We start from the raw sequence: 14,343 nt of genomic DNA, 5'->3' as shown, positions 1-14,343 counted from the left end.
ATATATATTGTAGCCAAGCATCATTCCTTTTCGCAGAAATAAGTTGAAAGCACAGATCTGAAGGAAGACTGCAAATGCAACTTCCAGTAATTTCTGGGACACTTGCAGTATTAATTCTCTGGGGTTCTTCCCTCTACCTTAACTGACGTGTAATAGGGATGTAAAGCTAAAGCGAACAACACTGATCCATCCAACCAGCACACATAGAATACTCCTCTGGGAAGAGTTTCTATATTTCTTTGTGGTGCCTAAGCAGTCTTTTATTTGCTTATTTACTTAATCATTTTCTGAGCCACAAATCTCTAGGCTGGAATGAGAGAGAAGACAAATCTCCATCTCTCTCTGTAGCTACAACAAGCTTTCTTAGCTGTAATCATCGCTTATGGATTGATGAAGGGAGACGCAAATTGAGGCATCATGTCTGTGTTTTTCCTTCGTCTACATGTATAAGATATATAAATAAGAGCAGAAACGTTTTAGATTAGTTTAAATAAATATCCCTAACGGTATGTTCTTGGGGCTATTTCCCTTGTGTTAAAGTTCAAGATCTTAATTAAGAATTTGGATCAGGGCTCTGCTCTAGTATTTTAAATTCCTCAGACACTATACTTTCACAGAGTTTTTATTCACCTAACTGGATTAAATAAAAATAGTAATGAAAGTATATACTATAAACCTCAGTCACTTTTTGAAGTTACTACTACTTTTTGAGCATTTACCAGGCCCAGGCATCTGACTTAGAATTATTTATATTGTTTTATGAAATTTAAAAAATTATCCTAAAGTAGGATTATCCCCATTTATGTATGAAGAGACCAAGGTATATGTGTAATGTAGATTAGCCAAAGTTAGACAGTGGTGCCATATATTGCCTCTAAGTCCAAGTTCCTATGGCTCAGCCAAAAACCTCACAACTACATTAATGAGAATTTCTCGTACTGGTATCATGACATTTATAATGCATTTCTGTACCTGTTACTGCATTCATCATAGCAAACCAGTGGAGAATATAGGGATTATCATTACAGATGAAGAAATTGTGGCTTAAAGATATGAGGCACCGTGACCTAGATCTATAGAGATCAGATGCAAAGCAGTAGTCTTTGTTTCTCATCGTATACTCCAGGGTTCTTTACTCATTGCACCTTGTTTTATAGTATGTAATACATTAAAGTATTATCTTCAACATAAAACCATTTTTACTAAACTCAGAGAAAGGCATTGAGTTAATGTGAAAAAACATACTCGTAGAAAATGGGGATCCAATGAATAAAATGGGAGAAGTATGAGTAATATTCAGTGTTTTACCCCGTGGACCCTTATTCTGGCATGGTTTGGTGGACTGGGTTATTAACTAGAATGGGTATGAATTAAATGATTAATTAAGTCTTATCCAAGACTTAAACAAGGGAATACATAGAGGAGAAAACAGAGGATGCAGGAGCTAAGTGAGTGGAGAATTGAAAGCAGACCAAATAAACCTTCTCTTTGTTCAACTCAGTGTAACTTGTAGTAATGAAGGTAGGATACAGTAGATCAAGCCTGAGCTCAGTGTTTCTAAAATTTGAGAACTTGAAGATGTCAGATAATATGTACATGAGCCCCAGATTGAGGAACTCTGCCCTAAACTGTTCAAAGAGAATAGTATCATACTGCATTGGCTATCTTTCTCTGTGTAATTTCTTAAATCTACATAGCCACAAATAGTATTCAGTGCAATGTAGTTATTTTGATACCAAATTGGAAACATAAATAAGAAAATGCAAAACCTTGATTAACTCAAATGACAATCTGCCTTTAAATGAAAATTAATTTATAATATTTTTAATGCACATTGTATTTTGATACTAGTGTTACTAGTATTTGTAGACTTATATAATCGAAATTAGCAAAATAGACAAGAAAGTACTAATGCTTATATAATGCAAAGGAAGACTACCATCATCCCCCCAGAAAATATTTTTAGTTTTTCTCTCTATATATTATTTGTTAAAGATTTGCTATTAATAAAGCAATCAAAATTTGGGATAAATAACTTTGAATTATCTTCTTTCTTCCTTCTTCCCTCCCTCCCTCCCTCCCTCCCTCCCTCCCTCCCTCCCTCCCTCCCTCCCTCTCTCGCTCTCCTTCTTTCTTTCTTATCTTTCATGGCAGTACAAGCAATTGAAAGCAGACCAAATAAACCTTCTCTTTGTTCAACCCAGTGTAACTTGTAGTAATGAAGGAATTTTAACACTGTACTTTAAAATTTTAATCTTTTACAGTAATGTTTAAACACATGAAAATAGAATCGTATTAAAAACCAGCAATTTCTGTATCAGAGGGCACTTGGTAATTTTAAAGGATCGTATCTTTGCCTATGATTGGACTAATTCCTTACTTTAAAGTAGATCCTTTAAGTGAGGGTAGGTTCTTGGCACATTGTAAGTGCTAATGCGTGTTTTTGAATGAGTTGTTGAGTGAGTCAGTGAAAGTCTACAGCCAAGCGGGGCGGGCGGGGCCATGACCAGGCCTGGTGAGTAGTATTGACTATTCTCAGTTTCATATATCAAAACCAAAACTCTGTATTTAAATCAATGAAGTTTAAATCACAATAAATAAATCTTATTGTGATATATTACAGAAAAATTTTTAAAGAATTGATCACCTCAATGAAGAACTATTGCACATCTTGAAAAATGTTTAAACTGGAAAAATTTAGTTGTCATAACAGTCCTCATTTTATAGATAGTGTGTGTATGTGTGTGTGTGTGTGTGTGTGTGTGTGTGTGTGCGCGCGCGTATATGTGTTTGTGTGTATATGTATGTGTATTGGCCAAGGGATGTTAATGAATGGCAGATGAGGAACTAGAAATTAGATTTCCTTACTCATGATCCAATGTTCCTTCAGTTTAGCCCTTTGCTTGCTCACATGCTTTCAACTGTTCTTTATGTTTGTTTTTAGTCAGAAACTTCTTGGTTGTTTATTTTCAGTATTGCCATATCCAAGCATAAGAATGCCTTCATATATTTTGATAAGGGCCAGTTCAATAATATGGGAGGAAGTGTCACTAGTGAAATGAAAAAATTCACTCTTTTAAGCATTCCTAACCAGCTGAAAATATTCAATAAATTTAATCTGTGTTTGTGTTCCTCTCTCTTGATGGCATTTCTAAAATGAGTATATTAAAACTCTTGAAATTTGTGTCCCTCCTGCCCTAGAAAGTTTCTCTATTTATTTCAGTAAAACTTTTATTGAATTACCCCTCAACTCAATAAAGAGAACCAATTCCATCATTATCCTTGTTATTAAAAACTGGCCATCTATTGGGTGAAACATACACAAAATTGTAATAGGGACAAGCTGCCATGTAAATGCTGAATGCTCTGAAAGCACAGATATAATTAGTGCCAAGGAGTGAGTGATGATTCTGTCTAAAGGGGTTGGGGAAGGCTGCACAAAGCAAGAGGTGACTCTTACTTGGTGAACATTTTCCAGGTATTTACGAGGTCTGACAATTAAGTTTGTAAACTTACTGCAATGATGTTGCTAACCTTTTTTGATATCAGAGGGATTATTCATTATGAATTTGTACCAACTGGACAAACAATTAACCAAGTTTACTATTTGGAAGTGCTGAAAATGCTGCATGAAAAAGTTAGATGACTTTTCGCCAGCAATTCATGGCTCTTGCATCATGACAATGCACCAGTTCACACGGCACCATGAGAGTTTTTTAGCCAGTAAACAAATAGCTGTATTGAGAACACCCTCCCTACTCACCTGATCTGGCCCCCAATGACGTCTTTCTCTACCTGTAAATAAAGGAAATATTGAAAGGAAGACATTTTGATGAGATTCAGGACATCAAGGGTAATATGACCAGAGCTCTGATGGCCATTCCAGAAAAAGAGTTCCAAAATTGCTTTCAAGGGTTGACTAGGTACTGGCATTGGTGCATAGCTTCCCAAGGGGAGTACTTCGAAGGTGACCATAGTGATATTCAGCAGTGAGGTATGTAGCACTTTTTCTAGGATGAGTTCGCGAACTTAATTGTCCTACTGCATACATTGGGGAAAGGAATTCAGAGCAGAGGAAAAACATGGAATTGTAAAATGAATGTCTATAGATAGCTCCATTTTGTGAGTATAGTGAAATGATAAGAAGTAGGGTTAGAGAGATAGGTGAGGTCACAACATAAAGTGATGCGTATGTTGCACAAAAATAATGGATTCTCTGGTAGGCAGTGTGAAGTTATTTTCAGAACACCTGTGCTACTCAAGCTGCAAAACTGTACTAATTTGTTTGAAAGGAATAATGGCAGCTATTTCCCGTTGTATCAGTCTGCATGGCTGCCATAAGAAAATGACATAGATTGGGGGACTTAAATAACAGAAATTTATTTTCTCATAGTTCTGGAGAAGGGAAATCCACATTCAAGGTGCTTCCAGGGTGGGTTTCTAGTGAAGCCTCTCTTCCTGGGTTGCAGACAGCAGTCTTCCTTCTGCGTCTTCAGAGGGCCTCTCCTTTGTGTGCAGGAGAGTGAGAGTGCTCTAGTATCTCTCTCTCTTATATGAACACAAATCCTAACAGATTAGCTTCACTGTTATGACTTCTTTTAAATGTAATTATCTCCTTCATGTCGCTATCTCCAAAGTAGTTACTTGGGGTGTTAGGGCTTCAAGAGATGAATTTGAGGTGGGGAAGGCACAATTTAGTCCATAACACCTATTATGTTGAAAACCTACTTGTTGCAATACTAATCTGCCATAAGAAAAGATGAAATAGTGCCATTTGCAACAACATGGATGGATCTTGAGATTATTATGCTGAGCGAAAAAAGTCAGAAAAAGTCAAGAACTGTATGATTTCACTTATATGTGGTATATAAAACTGAAAACAACAAAAGAACAAGACAAACAAATGAAGAAACAAAAACTCATAGACACTGACAATAGTTTTGTGGTTACCAGAGGTTAAGGGGGGAGGGGATTGGTAGATGAGGGTAAAGGGGATCCAATACATTGTGATGGAAAGAGAACTGACTCTGGGTGATAAACACACGACGTAATGTATAGATGATGTATTACAGAATTTTACATCTGAAATCTATGTAACTTTACTAACAGTTGTCACCCCAATAAACTTTAATTTTAAACAAAAAACACCTACTCGTATGTTACTGATATTTCTTCCACTTGTACCATCAACTTTTATCTTTACTAGAATCTAATGTACTTGATTTAGTGCATTATATACTTAATTGTGAACCTAATATTGATGTTTCATGTTCTTATTCAAATTGCCCCTTTCCAAATATTCCACAATCTGCAAGAGTTTGAGGACTTAAAAAGTCTCATTGCTACTCTTCTTGTATTTTCTTTTTGAGCAAAAGGCCAAAGTGCTTGTAGGTTCTCCTCTGTCTGGAGCGAACACCTGATTTTTAAACAAGACTTTCAAGCCTTTATCTGAGTTCCTCTAGCAATATATTAAAGGTCTATTTCAAAATGTTAACTATTTTATATTTAAAATATATAAAACTAAAATTTTTAGTATCCTACAATTTTAAAAATGGAAAAAACTTTAGTTTATCTAGGCCAAAGATCGTCCAGAAACCATTTTCTACAGTGTTTATTTGCACTTATATAGATATGCATTTTATTAAAAAATGATTTTAAAAATAAAGTAGATTTTGGTTGTTCCTGAAAAACATGAATACAGAAAAGTGATATATGTAGTCAATTTTGAACATGCATTAATATATACATAATTTCAGTGACTCATAGGCCACTAGTGTAAAAAAATATACTACTGTATTTTTCCAGCTTTTAGGTAATTTTTTATCTCTAAAATAAAGTCCTATGTACATATGGAAAACAAGTTAAAAGTCATACTATACACAAATATTTATTTTAAAAAAGATCTCCCATCTACCCTATACACCCCTAGGACTTTTGGATAGCTGTTTTAAAAGGTTCTAAAACAGATTTAAACTGACTTTGTGACAATATCTGTTTGTCCATTCTTTATTAATAATCATAACAAATGATTGTGGCCTTAATTATAGATACTGTAATATGAGGGAATTAGCTGAGTCAGAGATAAAGTAGAATGATTAAAGTTATCCTAAAATTATGACAGTTGTGTAGATTTTGTTAAATGAACTCAGTGATAAATTTTTAGTGTCCTTTTGGAATCTTCTGTTTTACTTCTATCACAAAGTATATTATTACTTAAATAATAGCTGAGTCTCAGACTAGTGAATGGCCATACTAGATAATGTCTCTGACATATGCTTGGTACTAGAATTTGACACTGGAAAGCATTGATTTTTAGAAGCCAGTCTGAGACTCCTGATAAAATGACTGAAATCCGAACAGGCACCAACCCAATTAATCTAGTCTAAACTTTCTACAACAGATATTGATCCAATTGTGGGAGGGTTTTTAGGAGGACATGATGAAGATGACACTATTAGATCACAATGGATTTTCTTAACTTAGAGAACAAAGTGATTTTGAGTGAATTATAACCTGAGGGCTGACCTCTAAGTGTGCAAGAATTGATTACTGATTTAAGAGCACGCTCTAATTTTATGTATTTAATGAAACTGGTGAGTTAATGAAATCTAGAAATCTCTAAGGCAATTGATGTTCTCTGTTAAAATATATGAGCCAGAAGAAGCCAAAACCTCAATTATGTGTTGAAAATAATACTAGCAACCTTGAAACTTGGATTTTTATCCTCAAATCTAAAACTGACTTTCCATGTAGCGTTTACGTTTCTTGGTATTTAAAAAGACCGTAAAATGTTGTTGTGCCTCATCATACATTTTTAAGAATTCTTAGCTCTTTCCTAGAAATGACTATATCAAGAGACAATGTTATTAACATAAAATTATTTTATTCTGTTATTAGTTGAAGAATTTTTTATTGCTTACAAAAATCATTTAGGCACGGCATTTCTTTATTTTAGAGTATGAAAAACATAGACCTTTGAGACAGCTTGTTTGGGTTGAATCTTGATTCATCCACTCAATAATTACGATGCAGTGGGTAGTAAATCAGCTGATTTATGCTTCAATTTATTAATTGTACAATGAGATAACAATAATACCTACCTCATAATATTGTTAACAGGATTAAGTGAGATAATTATGTAAATAATTGTACACAGTAAGCATAAAATAAATTTTAGCTATTTTTATAATATTATGACAAAAAAGGTAATTTATTTTTTAAGATATTCACAGTGCTCATTCATCCATTTGCCTGTATGTTTTAAATTCAATACATATTTATAGATTTCTAATGTGCATACAGGTATTAGCTCAGAAAAAACTGTGAGTCAAAGCACAATGTGTGGAATTCAATAGCAAAATTGTGACTTCTCACTATAAAAAAAATATTTAAAAAAAACAGTTAGGAGTCTCTGCCACAGGTGATCACGTAAGACCAAACAGCCATGAAGATGGTGTTAAATTCCAGTGGATGTTAATAGACAATTGCAGTTACTGTACAATGTAATGAGTATCTTAATAAGGAAATCTAGGGAACCATTGGAGGTCAGAGGAGGTTCACTTATAACCATTTCAAGGTTCAGAGACAGTTTTTCAAAATAATATATATATTTAACCTGAGACTGAAAGAGGGTAAAGCTTGTTCACAAGCTATTGGGGTGGTGTGTGTGGCAGACTAAAATGTGTAGGCCTTGACCGTTTGGTAGACTGTTGGGGAATTGATGGTGGTCAAGTATTTCAGCACCTAAGAAATAAGACTAGTAGTGATGAGAGATGAATTTAGAGAAGTAAGCACAGAAGAGTATGTCATGAGTCCAGTAAGCAGTGTTATGGATTGTAGATTTTATCCTGATATCTTACATTCCACTTGCTTTTATGTATCTGTTTTCCTTGAATTACTGGATTTAGAGCTAACCAATTAAAACAGGGTTCATCCTATACATAGCTCATTCTGAAGAGATCCAAAATACCCACCTTTCCAAAAAGGACTCCTCTGACAGTCCTGCAACTCTGTCTGGTGTTCCTATAATCAACAGCCTATTTTGTATTATGACATAATCTCTGGAAAAATGATTGAAAAACAACTATGCACCAGATAAGCACTTCTATCCTCCATTATTACCTAAACATGTGTTGTGGGAATGCCAATCAGGTCACTTTTGATTGTAGGAGGCAGAACTGAGAAAATCTGTTGCTGCTAGAAGGCACCTGTGGTGAAGAGCAGCAGAGGATGTCTTAGATAAAGACGAAATTGATGGGTGGGATATGGAAGTCAGAGGGATCACAGTGGGAGAGATTTCATCTTCATAATTTTCTCTAGAATTGACTATCCAGTCTGGACATTTCCCTGGTAAGCAGTTGAGCTCAATTGTTTTATGTACAGATTCTAGAGTCAGTCTAGACTCCGTATAGGAAAACTCACACAGAACACTTCACTTCTAACACTTCTGGTCACCAAATGTGTGGGGGGTTTTCCCCACTCCAACCAATTCTCTGAGACACCATCTGGGTGTCCTATATTTCACTTAATTCTGACACTGTCAGATCCCACAGGTTAAGGGCTCAGTCCCACCAGACTGCTCCTCCACCACTTCAGGTGCCAGTCGCACACAGGAGGACCTCAGGCCATCCACAACTTCTGACTGACTTGATTGCACATCGGAGGAACCCATGACTTCCTCCTGGGGTTTAGTTAACTTGCTAGATCAGCTCACAAAACTCAGGGAAACACAAATGTTTACCAGTTTACGAAAGGCTACAGATGAACAGCCACATGAAGAGATAGATAGGACAAGATCTGGGAGGGTCCTGAACCCAAGAACTTCTGTCCCCACGCAGTTGGGGTGGGTCACTCTCCTCATACATGAATGTGTTTATCCATCTGGAAACTCTTCAAACCAAGTACTTTGGGGATTTTTGTGGAGGCCTTCATCATGTAAGCCTGATCCATTATTGATTTCATTTCCAGCTTCAAAACCCTCTCTGGAGGATGGGGGTAGGGGTGGTAGAGCTGAAAATTCTAAGCTTCTAATCATGACTTGGACTTTCTGGTGACCAGCCCCCATCCAGGAGCCATCCAGGAGCCCACCCAGGGTAATCTTATTAGAACAAAAGATATTTCTATCACCCATGAAATTACAAAGGTTCCTGTGTCAGGAACTGGGGTCAAGGACCAAATATTAGAACAAAAGATGCTCCTAGTGGTCTTATCATTTAGGAAACTACAAGGGTTTTAGGAGCTCTGTGCCAGAACCAGGGTCAGACACACACACACACACACACACACACACACACACACATTCTATTACCTCATTATCACTAGCTACAGGCCTTGGGTATGTTACCTGTTACTTGCGTAAATTACTCATCTGTAAGTAAATAATAATAATACCTATCTCACAGAGTAATTGTTAGCAAACATGAAGTAGCTTTCATCATCATCATCATCATCATCATCATCATCATATCGTCAGCATTATCATTTTTTACCGTCTTTGTCCGAGGGATACCCTGACAGAGCAGTTTAGAAGTCAGGATCTATAATATATAACTTATTACTTGAATAATGAAGGGAATAATAGATGCTCAACCCATGCAAATAATGCTAACTTCAGAGCAGAAGAGAACTTGTTTTCACTTGTGACCTATGCTGTCAAAACACTGAATTCATGGAAGGATTTTCAAAAAACAAATGTTCATCTTTGTAGTATGTCTTTTCTTTTTGCTTAAATTGCTTTTTTGAGCTCCTTTAGAGCTTACCAAAATGATTATGATGACAGCCATGGAGACTTGAAGGATTCCCTTTGCAAAACTGGACCACCCCAGAGAGAGGCAGCCATGGTTTTCTTCCAGTGTACAGCACCTATTATTCTTCAATACCAATTAGCAGAGAGAACTACTGCAGTGAATCACTTTTACACATATTGACGGAAGACTTTTGTATTTGTGCTGCAATTCAGTATACAGAACCAAATAGCCTGGATACAGACTATCCCTATCTCATTAGCATAAAGTTAGGCACATTTCCATTATTCCCAACTAATGGAGAGGAGAATTTTGGGGAAAAATAAATGGGTGAAAATACAATTTAGACACTTACACTTGTAGTATTTAGAGTAATTTAAAAGGCTACATACCCCCACCCCCTGATATATGAAAGATTCCACAGCCATTTGCTAATTATTTTCTTTCAGGCACTTGATCTTCCTGTCTTTTCTTCTGTAGCTTTATCCTTTGTAAATCCAGTTGCTCTCAGTTTTTCTAGTGCTATTACCATATGTTCATTCATTCAATGATGATTTATCGATTATAAAGTACGTAAGTTGTAATTTATAAACCATTTGATCACTTTTTATGTATAAGGTTGCAACCCCAGATACATGAGTTATTATTCTCACTTTCTGAATTTTGGCTTGTATTAGTGTATAACATGTATTAGTACTTCTTTTCTTCATAAAGCTGAATAATATTTGATTATATCAACATATCACATTTTGTGTATGCATTCTTCAGTTGAAGGACATTTGGGTTGTTTCCACTTTGGGGCTATTACAAATAATACTGCTATGAACATTCATGTACAAGTTTTTGTGTGGACATATGTTTTCATTACTCTTGGTTATATATTTAGAAGTGGAATTGATGGATCATATGGTAACTCTATGTGTAACCTTTTTGGGAATTGTGTTAGTCATATTTAATTGTTAAATTTCAATCTAATTTAAAACTCAGGCTTCACGCTTGGTTTAAATCTCATCCATATCTCTCCTCATCCCATCCCAGCACTTGGGACAATAAGATAATTCCAACTCAAGACCCTATTAAAAAAACTTACGTTGTACTTTTATATATTTTTTCAATTACAACTCATAAGTGAAATGTACATACTTTTTTCTCCCAGTAAGTGGGACTAACATTCTCTCATTAACTATTAATAACAATTCTAGCGATTTTAAAATCTTTCATGTGTTTCATTTCTTATGACTATTAACTTGAAACACTATTCCGTTCAGTCAGGTACCTTGTCATATATATGTATATAAAACTTCTAACATTTTAAAATGCTAAATTACTAAAGATATATCATAATAAGAACTCCATAAATTCTAACTTATAATTTTTTCTTTTAACTCATTGTTCTTGTTTGTGTCACAGTCATTAGAAGAGATTAACAGAATCAATTCAATTTACTAGCAGAGTCCTCATTTCATCTTTGTTAACCTGGATTCCTACTTAAGTATGTTTTCCTAGATATGGGATCACAAATGCTTAAATAATATATCTACCCTCACTAAAGTTTAAAATAATAGGCGCAGGAAAATAGATGCATGTCTTCTACTTGATTTATCTGTGGCCAATCCTAAGAAATTATAATAGGTGACTAGAATAAATAACTAAATCTGTAGATCTGAGTTCAGTAATCTAGATGTGGGTTGAAATGTTATAATCCTGGCCTAGCTTGCGGTGTGCACTGATTATTTGAATAAACCAACATGATCCTAACTTAATTATGTTGCTTAACATTCATAACCTCCTCCAGGAAAGACAGGAAACATCCGTAGTGAGACTCTAATACATTTTCAGACAGCTTTGTGGTGTCAAATCCCTTTATCAATTTTGAATCTTTTTTTAGTTGTTTTTATTTTAATGTGTAGATTTAATACTTACATTTTTCTCTAGATTTTAAAGGAGATTTTTACATCCTGTAATACACACACACACACACACAGACACACACACGCACACACACGGTAGTAAAAGAGCAAAGGACTCTCCTGCGTTATGACTTTATTCTTCCATTAAAAACGTATGTCACCTTGTATACATCACTTCTCTGGTATATTCTCTTTCACATGAAGAGATGAAATGAGTCACTTTACAGTTGTTTCTCAATCCCAGGTTTTTAGAAGTTTTGCTTAGCCCCACAAACAGTCCTGCTCTCTAGAAATTAAAGTCTCATGATTCTTCCAGTGAGCTTATATTTTTAATTATTTGCCAAATCATTATATTTGCCTATAAAATATGCATTGTAATATCCACAGATATTTTGGAAATGGGTAATTTACTTTTAGAGTGTCCTGAGGGAAAATGAACAGTGATTCCATTTTCAAACTGCACAAAGATTTCATAAGTGTTCTAAATAGTCTATGTAAGTCTGAATTTTAAATGAGCAAAAAATCTTTGGTGAAGGCAGTTTTAGTCATTATCACAAGTTGTGACATAATTGCTTATTTAAGATACTCAGTGTTTTCCAAACTTCCTCTTTAAAGTCTATCATTTTACATGCAATTGTAATTTTAAAAAAAGGCAGTGTTTATTTAAAATGGTTTTTCTTTTGGACATTTTAAAAATGCTTGAGAATATTCTAAAGATACAAATGACTTTGCTCCCTCTGAAGCCCTGTCCTTCCAAAATTATGAGATGCAAAACTTATAAAATAGAAAACTCGGCTGTATTTTTAGAAAATACATGCATAAATCACTTACCAGGCTATTGCTTACTGCTCGAAATTCTATCAATGAATTCATTTTTCAGAGCAAAGACTGTGACATTCTTTGTGTCACTGTGTAAAAACTTTACAATGGGGTTAATTTAAATATCAGGTATTAATTTTCCAATTCTTGTAATATAACTTAGTATTACTGGGTGAGGGGCAAATACCCTCAAAATGCTTATAGATTTCAGGTAATAGTCTGAATTGAAAGGTTTATTATGTTTTAATTAAGTACTTTAAATCATATAATTTATTTTGTTCATAGAAATAATAAGTTTTAGAAGCAATATTTGTTGTCTTTCCAAGTTTACATATCTCTGATCTGCTACTTCAGCAGAAATTGCATTTTTGTTTTTGACCTTTTCTTTCCTCTTATATTTTAAATTGAGAAACAGGATTTGTGTGATGCTATCCCTGAGAACTTTTATTATGTGCCATTCTACACAGTTGATACTTTTCAAACTTCCAGTTTTGATGTCTGTCTGAAAATTTCAGATTTTCTCTTGTAAAATATATTAGCAGTTTTCTGAAATCCTAGAAACTAATATAGTAATAAGATTTCTTACTTTAGAGCATAATTAACGCAAGCCATTTTTTAATTTTAATTTTTTTATTAGAGTGGCAATTAAAAATAGTTTCAATTAATAAAAACTGAAGATACATTTTAAGAGGTAATCCCTAACTCTATTGTGACTTTTCAGGAAGACAAAGGGGGAGTGAATGTTAATTACAAACCATTATGTGCTCAGTACTCTATTTATATTATTATATAATTAATTCTTACAACAATAGTATGGCTGTAGTATTTCTAGAAGAGGGGTATTGGCTTTCAGTAGATGATGCTTGGCTATTTGGGAGGTATATTCAGAGAATATATAGCTAAGATCAGACGCAGAGTCTGCTAAAATCCATCTACCTATACCTAATACTCAGTTTTTGCAATCATTCATGAAATGAGCCTCTGTTAGCTCTGTAGGCATGTGCAGGCGGTTCCCACTTTTATTTGTTTCACTTTACACCACCCCGATCCATCAACACCATCTAATATAAACTTGTGTTTTATTTCTGGTTGTCTTTACAAAATCATACAATGAAGAAGATTCATGGACAAAGCAGATACGATGCATTCTGTTTCTGACACAAAACAAAAGTGATGCATAGCAGTGGATGATGATTGTCCCCTAAATTACAGCCTAAGATAGAAATGGCTAATCAGGAAATGTACCATGGATGGTCTTCTTCAACACGTGTCAGGGAACTGAGGAGGACATGTACTGGCCTATCAAACCCACCTTCTGCCACTCACTTTTGTGGATTCTATGGAAATAAATCTGGAATGTATCCCTGCTGGCTGAAGTCCTAGAGAGGAACCCGAAAGGATCCAGGGTAAAGGTGTTCTTTTAAACTGTATATCTATTTTAGAGTTATGACTTTAGAAATTAAAAAGGTATGGGATTTAAAGACCTAGTGATATGATGTTGGAAAATAGATTTGGACATTTCAAGCAGTAAATGAAACTGGGTTTTATAATTTCATGGAATCGAATAGATGAAAGATATTCATCTTCCTTTTCATTCTTCTTACACCACCCCAAGGAAAGGATGATCTGCTTTTTTAGGTCACACTTGAGGGCTTTATTTATTTATTTATGTATTTATTTACTATCACAATATTATTGACTTTACTCCATATGCTCTATGGAATCACCATGACTTATATGTTTTATACTTGGAAATTTGGGCCCTTATTTCCCTTCCCTTCCCCCCCCCCTTTTTAAATTTGTCAATTACAGTTGGCATTCAATATTATTTTATATTAATCTCAGGTGTACAGCATAATGGTTAGACATTT

General features: G+C 34.7%; 1 protein-coding gene across 2 annotated transcripts in view; it reads left to right on the top strand.

Moving 5' to 3' along the window:
* ARHGAP24 (Rho GTPase activating protein 24) overlaps window positions 1-14,343 on the top strand; it is a 697,105-nt gene that overhangs the window by 334,341 nt on the left and 348,421 nt on the right. The gene's annotated exons all lie outside the window — the stretch shown is intronic.

This window comes from Rhinolophus sinicus, linkage group LG02, assembly GCF_036562045.2.
Source record: "Rhinolophus sinicus isolate RSC01 linkage group LG02, ASM3656204v1, whole genome shotgun sequence".
Taxonomy (NCBI): domain Eukaryota; kingdom Metazoa; phylum Chordata; class Mammalia; order Chiroptera; family Rhinolophidae; genus Rhinolophus; species Rhinolophus sinicus.
The sequence above is the reverse complement of the archived record's forward strand: the minus strand, read 5'-3'. Positions and strand labels throughout refer to the sequence as shown.